This window comes from Anopheles merus, unplaced genomic scaffold (assembly GCF_017562075.2).
Source record: "Anopheles merus strain MAF unplaced genomic scaffold, AmerM5.1 LNR4000021, whole genome shotgun sequence".
Classification (NCBI taxonomy): domain Eukaryota; kingdom Metazoa; phylum Arthropoda; class Insecta; order Diptera; family Culicidae; genus Anopheles; species Anopheles merus.
The window spans coordinates 22,773-35,429 of record NW_024427601.1 but is presented as its reverse complement, the minus strand read 5'-3'; the positions used below and the strand labels follow the sequence as shown (position 1 = coordinate 35,429).

General features: G+C 44.6%; 2 long non-coding RNA genes across 3 annotated transcripts; both read left to right on the top strand.

The window, feature by feature from the left end:
- Positions 1-4,056: 4,056 nt before the first annotated feature.
- Positions 4,057-4,647, top strand: LOC121601062. Its single transcript, XR_006005981.1, has 3 exons — positions 4,057-4,242; positions 4,350-4,437; positions 4,503-4,647. It is a non-coding gene; the product is annotated as an uncharacterized LOC121601062 (long non-coding RNA).
- Positions 4,648-11,283: 6,636 nt separating this feature from the next.
- On the top strand, positions 11,284-12,287 carry LOC121601045. Of its 2 annotated transcripts, XR_006005973.1 has the most exons (3): positions 11,389-11,571; positions 11,636-12,042; positions 12,108-12,287. It is a non-coding gene; the product is annotated as an uncharacterized LOC121601045 (long non-coding RNA). The 2 variants fall into 2 exon arrangements; XR_006005972.1 differs by having other exon boundaries at positions 11,284-12,042.
- Positions 12,288-12,657: the final 370 nt, after the last annotated feature.

Genomic DNA, 12,657 nt, shown 5'->3' with positions numbered 1-12,657 from the left:
CGCGCATAAAATTATGACGCGCGCTGTGTGTGTGCAGCGGCGTAATTCACTACTCGTATAGCCGTCTCGCTTCTTCTTGTGTGTCCTTTACCGTTGCTCACCGCTTCAAGAACATTGCTGCTCACACACACGTCAGTCTGTGGCAAACAATTGGAGGGGGAGGATGTGTCGGTTTGCTCCAGAAATCGTGTGTGATTTTGGTGTTCCGGATTTGGTTCCATCGCTGTTTGTTTTGGTGGTATTGTAAAGGTAAGAATCATCAACCGATGTAAAAGTGTGAGAGTAAGATGATGCTGATGCTTTTCTTTGTTTCTTTTCCTGCTTTCATCCACTGATGGCGTCGAGCATCGCCGAGGATGTGATCGAATGCGGAAAATTCTAAACGAGGAGCTTCATTCCGGAATTTGTTTGCAATAAGGTAAGTTATGATAACACACAAAACATACGAAAAAAGAGTGAGTAATCTTATTCTTAACTTTCATTTCTTGAACAGCGCTGAAATCATCCTCCACCTTACAACGAACGGTCAACGGATGAGGAAGGAGAGGAGGGACGGCAAAGGTACACGCACAAACGTGCACACATCAGCCTTCTCTGTGAACGAGAACACGGGAGGGGGAGGCCGGCAACGTATGGAACCTCTTCATTTACGCTCTCTCGTGCGTTCGTGCGTGCGTGCGCGCGCGCGTCTGTGTGTGTGTGTGTGTGTATGTGTGTGCATGCCTGCGTGGGTGGCTGTGTGTGTTTTTGCCGCTTCGCATAACGAGATCCTACGGGATCACCTTGCGAAAAACACTAGGAGAGGAGGGGGGGGTAGGTATATGTGTCTGTGTGTGTATGTGTGCGCGCGTGGTTGTGTGTGTGTTTTTTTGCTGTTTCGCGATCTCCTACGGAATCACCTTGCGAAAACACGAGGGGGGGAGGAGTGGGGTGTGTGTTTGTGTGCTTGCCTGCGTGCGTGCGTGACTTTGTGTGTGTGTTTTTGCGTTCGCGTTCTCCTACGGGATCACATTGCGAAAAACACCATGGGGAGGAGGAGGTGTGTGTGTGTTTTCTTTTCTTTGTCGTTTCGCACTCTCCCGCGGGTGCATAAAAAGAAAGTGGAAAATAAAAAAAAATTTAACAACTGATTCGTAAGTGTGTTTGAACTCATTGCTATCCGAAAAAAGCGAGGGGGGGCTCTTGAAATGTAATACACATGTATGCAACATGTATCGTGTCGCCGCGACGGTGTATCTCGCTCAATCCGTTAAGCCTGAAAAGTGCTTCTATCGGATCGTCTAATCGGGCGCCATTTAATCAATCCGTTAGCGAAAAGTCGCATGGATTTTGGTACCGGGGTTGATTAAATGGCGCCCGATTAGACGATCCGATAGAAGCACTTTTCAGGGTTACCCAACCGGCATTATCGCGCGATTTTTATGTGTATCTATCATTTTTCTCATTCTAACATTCAGAAAATTTTTCGTTCTGTCTCGCTCTTCTGGGTGTTGGTCTGGTTATGCTCGCAACTTGGCTGTGTCACACCAAACATCCTCATGTTTCATATGGCTCTTCTCTTTCCATCGTTAGAGAGAAACTCTTGCGTCTCGCTTTTCTGGGACTTGTCCAATTTCGCTTGCTACACCAATCGTTCACGCAAGCGTTCTCCTCTCGCCCGCTCTTTGTATCATTGTACATGTACTCCCCGATATACGCTATCAATGCGGACCGCCCAAGTGCCACAAATCCACTAAACGACCACTAAACGGCTTCTAAACGCCTCAAATTCTCTACCTAAACGGAATATAGAAAGACTTCGTTTAGCAGACGGCAAACGACTCATGCATTCTAAAAATAGCAAAAAAGCTGGTGGCGCTATCTGTTGGTGGGATACCCCAACCAGTTGAGCTTCATCGCTTGGAGGAGAGCTTTCTCATTTCCTCTGTACTGTTGTATGGTTTCGCATTGAAGTTATGCATCGCTAGAACTAGAACGGCGATACGATTGTTTAAATACTAAACTCCAACGGAAACCACCAGCACTGAAGCAAGTGAGATTTGAGCAATGGTCATTGGTGTTGATACCCACGTATCTGACCACACGACCATTCATATAGATTTTTGCTCAGAAAGTTAGATGGCTATATAGGTCATTATAAGATGAAACTTGTCGAAACACATTGCAAGAAAAGGATAGCAATATAATGATGAGTTGTAATACGCCATCTATTGATCAAACCAATGAAGCTGTGAAGCTTTCATTTTTTTCCTATGGATATTCAATTTTCCAGTCGTTTAAGCTTAATCTGTGGCGCTTGGGCGGAGGCAATAGCATATCTCGAATATTATCAAAAGTCGAATTTCAAAGTTTTCAGTCAAATTATAGCTAATTTTCGTATAATTTTGCATAAAGTGGTAGGTTTTAGCCACTAAATTAGTTATTTGATCTAATTTATACTGAAATTTTCAAATTTATACCTTTTGAAATGGTTTTTAATATTCAACCAAAAGGGAATTTATTTTGCATTTGACATTCGATTTCTAAAATAAGTACAATTTGTTCAAAGAACTGTCAAATTTAGAAAAAAAGCGTATAGCGAAATCCTGTATATCGAGTATGGCGTATATCGGGGAATACCTGTATAGCCACACGAGGAAGGCGCTGCTTCGCGTTCACATGAAAATGTGGTAGTGGAAATCAAGTTTGCAAGCGGTAGGACGCGTCGGTGTGTGTCCGTTTTTTTCTCTCGTGAAACCAGTACGTAAAACTATTTGGTAAGTACAGTTTTTAATAAAAGGTTATATCAATTTATATCAAACTGAATTGTATTGATAATTGTGATATAAAATCAATTTCGTTTTTTTTAAAGAAATCGTAACACATGCACGAACGGAAGTAAGCACGGACCACGACAGAAACAATATTCAATTGGTTGGTAAGTATTGTGCTTGACGTTAAATTGAACAGCTGTTGGCAAAAAAAATTAATATTTCCTTCTATCCCTAGGAGTGCCGAAAACAGATCAGGAGATGAAAGAAGGCAGGAACGATCCGATCCTCCAACGTGCTAGCGCCTGGTAGGGGAGAAGCGGCAGGAAGGTAGAGACGAACATCCAGCTCGCTAGTGCAGCACGTGGGAGCAGCAAGAGGGAGGCAAGCAGGACGCGTACACACCATTCGACAAAGGCAAAGCTGGAGGAAAGGAAGAACGAGGAGAGAAGGCAGGCAAGACGGGTACGTGTGTATCCCACATCGGTTTTAGGCAGTGTGAATTGTGTGAGTATGTAAATATGTATGTGCGAGTAAGAAGGTACAATAAAGAGCGTAAGCATGTGCATAATGGACAAATGAGAGTAAGAGTCTTTGTAGGGAGAATGGAGAGAATGAAAGAAATTGAACAATAATGTAGTATACAGAAACTAGATGTATGATACACGCTGTCGCACCGTTGCAGGGACGTGCTCTTTAGTGCTGCTAATGAGCACGATTTGAGAACGTTTTGAGCCCGTTTTTTCTCATACAAAATTGGAAAATGTCGCGCGATAATGTCGGTTGGGTAACGGATTGAGCGAGCCCGCTTGGCAAAGAGTAACTCATTTTGAAGCCTCTCGCTACCCCTGGCCTTAGTTTTAAAGGAATCATGCGACACACTCGCACTCCACTACCCCATCCCATGGAAAAATGCTCCCACCATCGAGGTGTTGACCAAAATTTCGCTGTGTGCATGAGAAACACACTCGCACTCCTCCAGCCCTCCATAGCCGATCGCTCCCACCGTTGCGAAGATGGGAGAATTTTTGCTCTGAGCGTGAGACCCTGAAGCGCAAGAGATGACACTATGTGTAAAGACGATCATAATTCGATATGGTCAAAATGCGTCGATTGTCGTTTCATTTATCTGGTAATGATGTTTTCACTTCATCATAATTTTAAACGGTCACAACTAGGCTGATAACAATTGTTGAAATGTAAATCAGAATAAATTGAATTCATTTGAAGTAAAATAAATTCCATAATACTTTATTTTGACCATATGATCAACACTTGTACATAGTGCCATTTACTTTGTATTCTTCACTCTCGCGCTGTGTTGTGATCGTTCGAAACTCATTGCCAGAACGAATGCAAATTTCATTTTGGAAGGATCGGTGTCGGAAGATGCAGTGAAAATTATGAAATGATAATAGAAAAGTGATTAAGTAAATCGTGAAAGATGTCAACGCAGGCGTAAATGCAGTTTGTTTTGTTACATGATCTATGGGTAAGTGCATGCATAAGAAGAAGAATCTTCCTAATGATGTTTGTGTTCTATCAATCGTATTACTTTTAATGTTTGTTTATTCTTCTATTATTTTCCATCACACCTAGCTATTTCATTACCAAAGCTGATAACAGATCAAAGCAGATGGATAGGGCATACAGAGTCGCCGTTTAACTTTAAATATCTTCGTGATCGGTAAGTTTTAAATAGTAGTAGTTTTGTTCACCATTCTAATGCTCGATTTATCTTTCATTCCTCAGGCAAACGCATCAAACAGCATGTTTTTTTTCAACAGCACGCACCATCGGTGGAGCAAGCAGCTAACGTTTTGTTCGCCCAGCACGCACCATCAAGTATTGAAATGTTTTCAAATAGCTTTGTGAATAAAAAACTGCACACTTACTGTCGGAATTTCCTGGAATTTTTTGGTCGGGCTACGCTCGCGGGAATGGTGTGTCCGTTGAGGAGAAAGAAAGAAAGGGTGAGAGTGAGGATTAACCAAAAACGCGGCATTGAGAATGAGGGGAGGTGTGCTCAGTGCGCACGTTGGGACACTCACGATGCTTGAAATAAAATGTTAACAAGCATCGATTTCAAGCATGCATGTCGCGCAACATTTTGCCAAGCGGGGAGATACATCGTCGTGGCGACACGATACATGTTGCATACATGTGTACTACATTTCACGAGCCCCCCTCGCTTTTTTACGGATAGCAATGAGTTCAAACACACTTGCGAATCCGTTGTTCATTTTTTTATTTTTCTCTTTCTTTTTCTAAGCACATTCTTTCATACACACACACTCTCTCCCCCGCTGGTATTTTTGGAAGAATTTTTTTTTCTTCTTGAAAAAACCAAAAAAAAAAAATTACGCACACAAGGCCGACCCGCGAAACGACAAAGATGAGAAAACACACACACGCCTCCACCTCCCCATGGTGTTTTTCGCAAGGTGATCCCGTAGGAGAACGCGAACGCAAAAGACAAACACACGCACGCACGCAGGCAAGCACAAAAACACACACCCCACTCCCCCCCGCTTCCCCCACCCGCACGCACGCACGCACGCACGAGGGAGCGTAAATGAAGAGGTTCTGTACGTTGCCGGCTTCCCCCTCCCGTGTTCTCGTTCTCCGACAAGGCTGATGTGTGCACGTTTGTGCGTGTACCTTTGCCGTCCCTCCTCTCCTTCCTCATCCGTTGACCGTTCGTTGCAAGCTAGAGGATGAGTTCAGCGCTGTTCAAGAAATGAAAGTTAAGAATAAGATTACTCACTCTTTTTTCGTATGTTTTGTGTGTTATCATAACTTACCTTATTGCAAACAAATTCCGGAATGAAGCTCCTCGTTTAGAATTTTCCGCATTCGATCACATCCTCGGCGATGCTCGACGCCATCAGTGGATGAAAGCAGGAAAAGAAACAAAGAAAAGCATCAGACACCATCAGCATCATCTTACTCTCACACTTTTACATCGGTTGATGATTCTTACCTTTTAAATTTCACCAAACCAAACAGCGATGGAACAAAATCCAGAAAACCAATATCACTGTGGCAACCTTGCGTATTACTGCAACGTACTGTAAAGTGCCGAAAGCTTTTAACCTTTGTAAGGTTCCGTACACACCTTTACGCTCCCGTGTCTATTGCGAAACTAATACGCGTTCCTCTATTAACACTAACACTACAAACTTATACTACCTACGCTATGTAAGGATCATTACACTACTACCACGAAATCTTCCAGTTGAATTTGTAGAGAATAAAATTAAGTTAGTCTTATCTCGCAACCTATGTCGATCACATCTCTTTCCCCGTTAATATTCAACAAATCGAAAGAACGCGCTAAAGTGGTGACCCCGACGTGATCCACCATCATTTAATCCGTATTTGCTAATTCGTTACCGCATCGAACCGTGCATCGCAAATTAAGTGTTAATTCGGTTGATTACGTTTTCGCGCAACGATGAATAGTGAAGATAAAAAAAACCGACGCCGCCGCCGAAGGCACGAGTAGGGATGCAGCACAATCGCTCGTAGGAGAAATAAAAGCACCGAGACTAAATCCGCCCAGCATGACCGACACAAACATCGAAACCTATTTCATGTCGCTGGAATTTTGGTTTGCGGCATCGGGGATCAGCTCAGCATACGATGTGCGCCGATATAATATCGTGATGGCTCAGGTGCCACCCAATAAGCTGACGGAACTACGCTCGATCATCGATGGCACTCCGGCATACGATAAGTACAAATACATCAGAAGAGAGTTGATAGCGCATTTTGCCGATAGCCAGCAGCGCCGTCTTCAACGTGTCCTCTCGGACATGCCGCTAGGAGACATGAAACCTAGTCGTTTATTTAACGAGATGAAGCGAGTAGCGGGCGATGCATTGAGTGAGGAAGTGCTGCTTGATTTGTGGGCCGCTCGATTGCCGCCACATGCTCAAGTAGCGGTGATCGCTTCTCGAGGAGATGCTGCGGATAAAACGACCATCGCCGACGCCATCGTTGATTCGATGGGACTACGAAAAATCGACGCCATTGACCACATGCAAAATTTCGCGATGGCGCCTTCCCACATTAGAGAACAGGAAGTTGTTGACCCTATACAGGAACTGCATCGTGAAATCGCCGAATTATCTAAACGGCTCGAAAGAGTTTTGCCCAACCGAAGAAATGAACGAGGACGATCGCTTTCCCGTTCTCGTCGTAGCGATTGGAACGATAACCGTAGCTTAAGGGAGCCTTCTACCGGACCGTGTTGGTATCATCGCACGTTCGGCAACGACGCCCGGAGATGTCGAAAACCGTGTACGACCGGTGCACGATTTGCATCTAACCAGCAATGAAGACACTCTGCTGATGCTATGGGGGAACCCGGCGAACATTCCTCCACAGTCACAATCTTTCGCTTAAAAATTACGGACTCAACCAGCTGCATGCAGTTTTTAATCGACACGGGTGCCGATGTGTCCGTAGTGCCGCGAGGATTGCATTCAGCAAAAGTGAAGCCAACCTCTCTACAACTGTTCGCCGCAAATGGGACACCAATTAAAGTTTATGGAGAAGTTCTACTAAAGGTCAATCTTGGCCTCCGACGAGATTTTTTGTGGAGTTTCCTGATCGCCGACGTCACATCAGGAATAATTGGTGCCGATTTTTTACGAAATTTCGATTTATTAATCGATTTAAAGAGAAATCGCCTCATCGACAACACCACCCATCTCGAGTCTAACGGATCGCTTGCCAAATCCAGTAAGTACTCCATTAAAACGTTTAATTCAGTGTCACCATACGCAGATTTACTGGCTCAGTTCCCGACGATCACCCGTCTCGCACCCCCGGGGACGATCAGCCAATCGACGATCTGTCATCGAATCGAAACTACAGGACAACCGGTATACGCTCGACCAAGACGCCTGCCTCCCGACAAACTAGAAGCAGCTCGAACTGAATTCGAACACCTGATGAAACTCGGCATATGCCGACCCTCAAGCAGTAACTGGGCCAGCCCTCTTCATATGGTAAAAAAGGCGGATGGGTCCTGGCGACCATGCGGGGACTACCGTGCCTTAAACGCCCAGACGGTTCCAGATCGATACCCTCTGCCCTACCTTCAGGACTTCACGACCATTTTGCAAGGTAAAACTATATTTTCCAAAGTTGACTTGCAGAAGGCGTTTCACCAGGTTCCCATCCATCCTGACGACGTACCTAAAACGGCCATCACGACACCTTTTGGCCTCTTTGAGTTCTCCTTTATGACGTTTGGATTAAGGAACGCAGCTCAAACCTTCCAACGCCTGATTCACGAGGTCGTTCGGGGACTTGATTTCATCTTTCCGTATATCGACGATCTGTTCATCGCTTCGTCTTCGCCTGATGAGCATCGGGAGCATTTACGCATGCTGTTTGAGAGGCTGAAGCAACACAACTTGGCAATAAATGTAGCCAAATGCGAATTCGGGCGTGACACACTCGATTTTTTGGGACATTCTGTCTCCGCTGAGGGGATCCGTCCGCTTTTGGAGCGCGTTGAGGCCGTCAAGAATTTCAAACAGCCCAGTACAGTTAAAGATTTGAAAAGTTTCTTGGCCATGATCAATTTTTATCGGCGGTTCGTCCCAAACGCGATCCAGGTGCAGATTCCTCTGCTGACGATGATTCCCGGCAATAAGCGAAACGATCGTACGCCGCTGACTTGGACCGATGAGACGATGGCCGCATTTAACCGTTGCAAGCAACAGCTAGCCGAAGCAGTTTTGCTAGCTCACCCCGCCAAATCAGCCGAACTATCTCTCTGGGTCGACGCTTCAGATATCGCTGCAGGCGCGGTATTGCACCAAATTGTAGATGGAAACGCACAACCGCTAGGATTTTTTTCGAAAAAATTCGACAAGGCTCAGCTTCGCTACAGCACGTATGATCGCGAGCTTACAGCGATTTTCCTGGCTGTGCGGCATTTCAAGTTCATGCTAGAAGGACGAAATTGCCACATCTACACGGATCACAAGCCGATCATCTTCGCCTTTCATCAAAAGCTCGACAAAGCTTCCGATCGCCAAGCTCGTCAATTGGACTTCATCGGACAGATAACGACGGACATAAGGCATATAGTGGGCAAGGAGAACATCGTTGCTGATTTGCTCTCCCGCATCGCTGCCATACAAACTGTGCCTACACTCGATTACGATGCCCTTGCTGATGACCAAAAAATCGACGAGGAAATCCAGGACATTCAGCAAGGTAAATTAAAATTGTCATTGAATCTAAAGTCTTTTTCGATTCCAGGCAGTAAGAAACAACTGCTATGTGATTGTTCAGGCGATCGCATTCGACCCTTCGTTACGAGACGTTTTCGTAACACAGCGCTGCAGGCAACACATCATCTTTCTCACCCTGGCACTCGTGCAACGGCCACAATGATGACGGAGAGATTTGTATGGCCCAACATTCGCAAGGAAAGCATCGCTTTTGCTAGAAGCTGCCTACAGTGCCAACGATCGAAAGTCACTCGCCACACGCAATCGCCTGTGTCTCGGTACTCCGCACCCGACAGTCGATTTGCGCACATCAATATAGACATCGTGGGGCCTTTTCCTCCGAGTAGAGGAAACCGTTATTGCCTGACAATCATCGACAGATTCACTCGGTGGCCGGAAGCATTCCCCATTCCAGACATGACCGCGACAACAATCGCCGACGCTCTTGTTTCCGGGTGGATATCCAGATTTGGCGTTCCTGCATGCATAACGTCCGATCAAGGGCGCCAGTTCGAATCATCGCTGTTTTCCGAACTAGCTCGGTTGCTCGGATCCAGCCATTTCCGGACTACTGCGTACCATCCCCAATCGAATGGTATCATCGAACGATGGCATAGGACACTTAAATCAGCAATCCTCTGTCACGATGCCGACCACTGGAGCGAGCATTTACCGATCATATTGCTCGGTTTGCGGACAGTGTACAAGGAGGACATTAAAGCTTCACCTGCTGAGTTGGTATACGGAACGACCCTCCGAATTCCATCGGAGTTTTTTGTTGACGTATCGCAAAGCACGAATGAAGCTGAATTTGTCACAAAACTACGAAGGGCTATGCGTGATCTTCGCCCCCAGGAAACCGCGCGACACGGAAATCGAAGTGTATTCATGCATCAAGACCTGCAAACGTGCAGGAACGTATTTGTGCGTAACGATTCAATTCGACCATCGTTATCACTTCCGTACGAAGGACCGTTCGAGGTGATGAACCGAACCGACAAGTTTTTTAAACTGAACATCCGTGGGCGCACAACTAACGTTTCGATAGATCGTCTTAAACCCGCTTACGCGCTGGAAGAACAGCAAACGCCAATTATTACGAAACACGCTGCCACAACTCCTACTATTACTCCTTCGGCTAAAGTCACGCGCTCGGGTCGACAAGTTATAACCCCTTCTCGTTACCGTTAACTTGTCTAGGAGGGGAGTACTGTGGCAACCTTGCGTATTACTGCAACGCACTGTAAAGTGCCGAAAGTTTTTAACCTTTGTAAGGTTCCGTACACACCTTTACGCTCCCGTGTCTATTGCGAAACTAATACGCGTTCCTCTATTAACACTAACACTACAAACTTATACTACCTACGCTATGTAAGGATCATTACACTACTACCACGAAATCTTCCAGTTGAATTTGTAGAGAATAAAATTAAGTTAGTCTTATCTCGCAACCTATGTCGATCACATCTCTTTCCCCGTTAATATTCAACAAATCGAAAGAACGCGCTAAATCACACACGATTTCTGGAGCAAACCAACACATCCTCCCCCTCCAATTGTTTGCCACAGACTGACGTGTGTGTGAGCAGCAATGTTCTTGAAGCAGTGAGCAACGGTAAAGCACACACAACCCAAGCTCCCGACCACGCTGGTTTTCGCTGGTCTTTTCGGGGATAATTCGTTAACGAATTATCCCCGAAAAGACCAACGAAATACAGATCATTTTCGGGGATAGTGAACACACGTGAAAGATGAACCCATGCAAAAAAGAGCTAAAAATAGAAATGAACATTCGGATTCACTCCCTCCACTCATGATCATGCTTCATCCTTGATGCTACCAACCACATCGCTAGTTCTACTTCGAATCACTTTGCCAGTTGCGCCACCATATTATTATTCATTATCGTGCTATTTACTGGTTTGTTTGTATGAAGGGGTACTGATACTAAAAGAATTAAAAGAAATAAATAAAACAATAAAAATAACAGATTAACTATTAAACACGCATTTCTAGCAATGAGTAAATGAGTTTGAAGTTATTGGAGCTGGATGTTTTAAAAATTAAATAAAACTTTAAATCATAAAAAAAAACAATAAAAATGGAATTGAACTCAGGTCGACCATGGTACTAACATTACACCATTAACATTTGACCATAACTAGTTCATGAACATGAATTGTTATCTATCACTTTTAAACCCTTCAAATATAGTACAATGAACAAAGAGATGTGTAAAAGTTCATCGATGCGTGTGAGAGAGTAGGGCTGATGAATAGAAAGAGATGGCATGAGTTTGTGTTCATTATCCCCGAAAAATTTCGCTTGGGAAGAACAAGGTTATTAGACTCTATACAGGTTACGACAGAGCGTTTGAGAGGGTCACCATTATGGATACCTTGTTTACAACTTTTCTGTCAAAATAGATGCCGACCAGCTGTTGCTTGGCACGAGCAACATAAATAAGTTTACAGAAGACGAAATTACTGCTACAATTATTCTTCATGCTAACTAGTTATATCATTTATAGAATATGACTTCTATGTTGGATTGGTTAATGCTAAGTCAATTTTGCTTACATGCCCTGAATATCGTCGGATTGTTTCATCAGTTTCAATTGTTCTACAGGTTTGGTATTGCTGTCCTAGCTTCAGTGGACGAGAGTTCATGCCGTCCAGCAGCAACAGTGTCCAAACTGGGTTATTGTGCTGTCCCAGATGCTGCCCCTCGTATGAGAAGTGGCCAGATCCCATGTCGCTTCGCGCATAACAGCTCGTCCTTTATTCGGATTGGAACGGACACGGAACAATTCAGTGAAAGAGTATCGATGTGATGACACCCTTTTGACGATGTTGGTCAGGGAACCAGTGATGATGTGGTGCAAAAAATGCTACCGGCATCACTTTCGTTCCGCTATTGCACTTGACCCGAACTAGGACCGCGACGGCGCAGACGAACTTGCGGCAGCGGTGATGATGCGTATCCCTCCTTCGAAATTGCGGTGCTGAGATGATGATAAGGTAGAAGCTTGTGTGGTATGTCCTTACTAAAACACTGCTTAAGCTACACCCAAGGTGACATGCATTATCGTCCCCCACAGGAATAAGGCTGCAGCCAAAACGGAATGAATATTTGTTTTCTTTGAACTGGAACGGCAACAGTGGCAGCATAGACGATCGTCTCGAACATGACGACTGCAACGAACCGACATGGAACCGCGGACAATAACTTAAATAACAACTATGCATAAGCACAAATATACTTATAGTTTATTTCCTAATTATAATTGTTACAACAGGACCGTTCAACATTTACTCCCCGGCTCAGCCACTACTCTTCCTTCACAAGTGCTCTTCTCGGTGACCCTCATATTCATCTCTTTCTCCTTCTCTTTATCATATAATTTGTATGAAAAGTGAAATAATGTGGATAGGGTTTATCTGCCTCTATCAAACATGAAAAATATTATGACGTCATAAATGTCAATACTGCAATCACATCGTGTGTTAGCTTCCACGAGAAGATATATTCGTTTTTTGATTAGGCTAGCATGCAATGCTGTCTCTATTGAACCGTTAGTTCGGAGCCGTTGATTCGTCGACGGCTCTGGAACAGTGGACTCGCAGCCGGCTCCGCAGTTGTTGGAATGG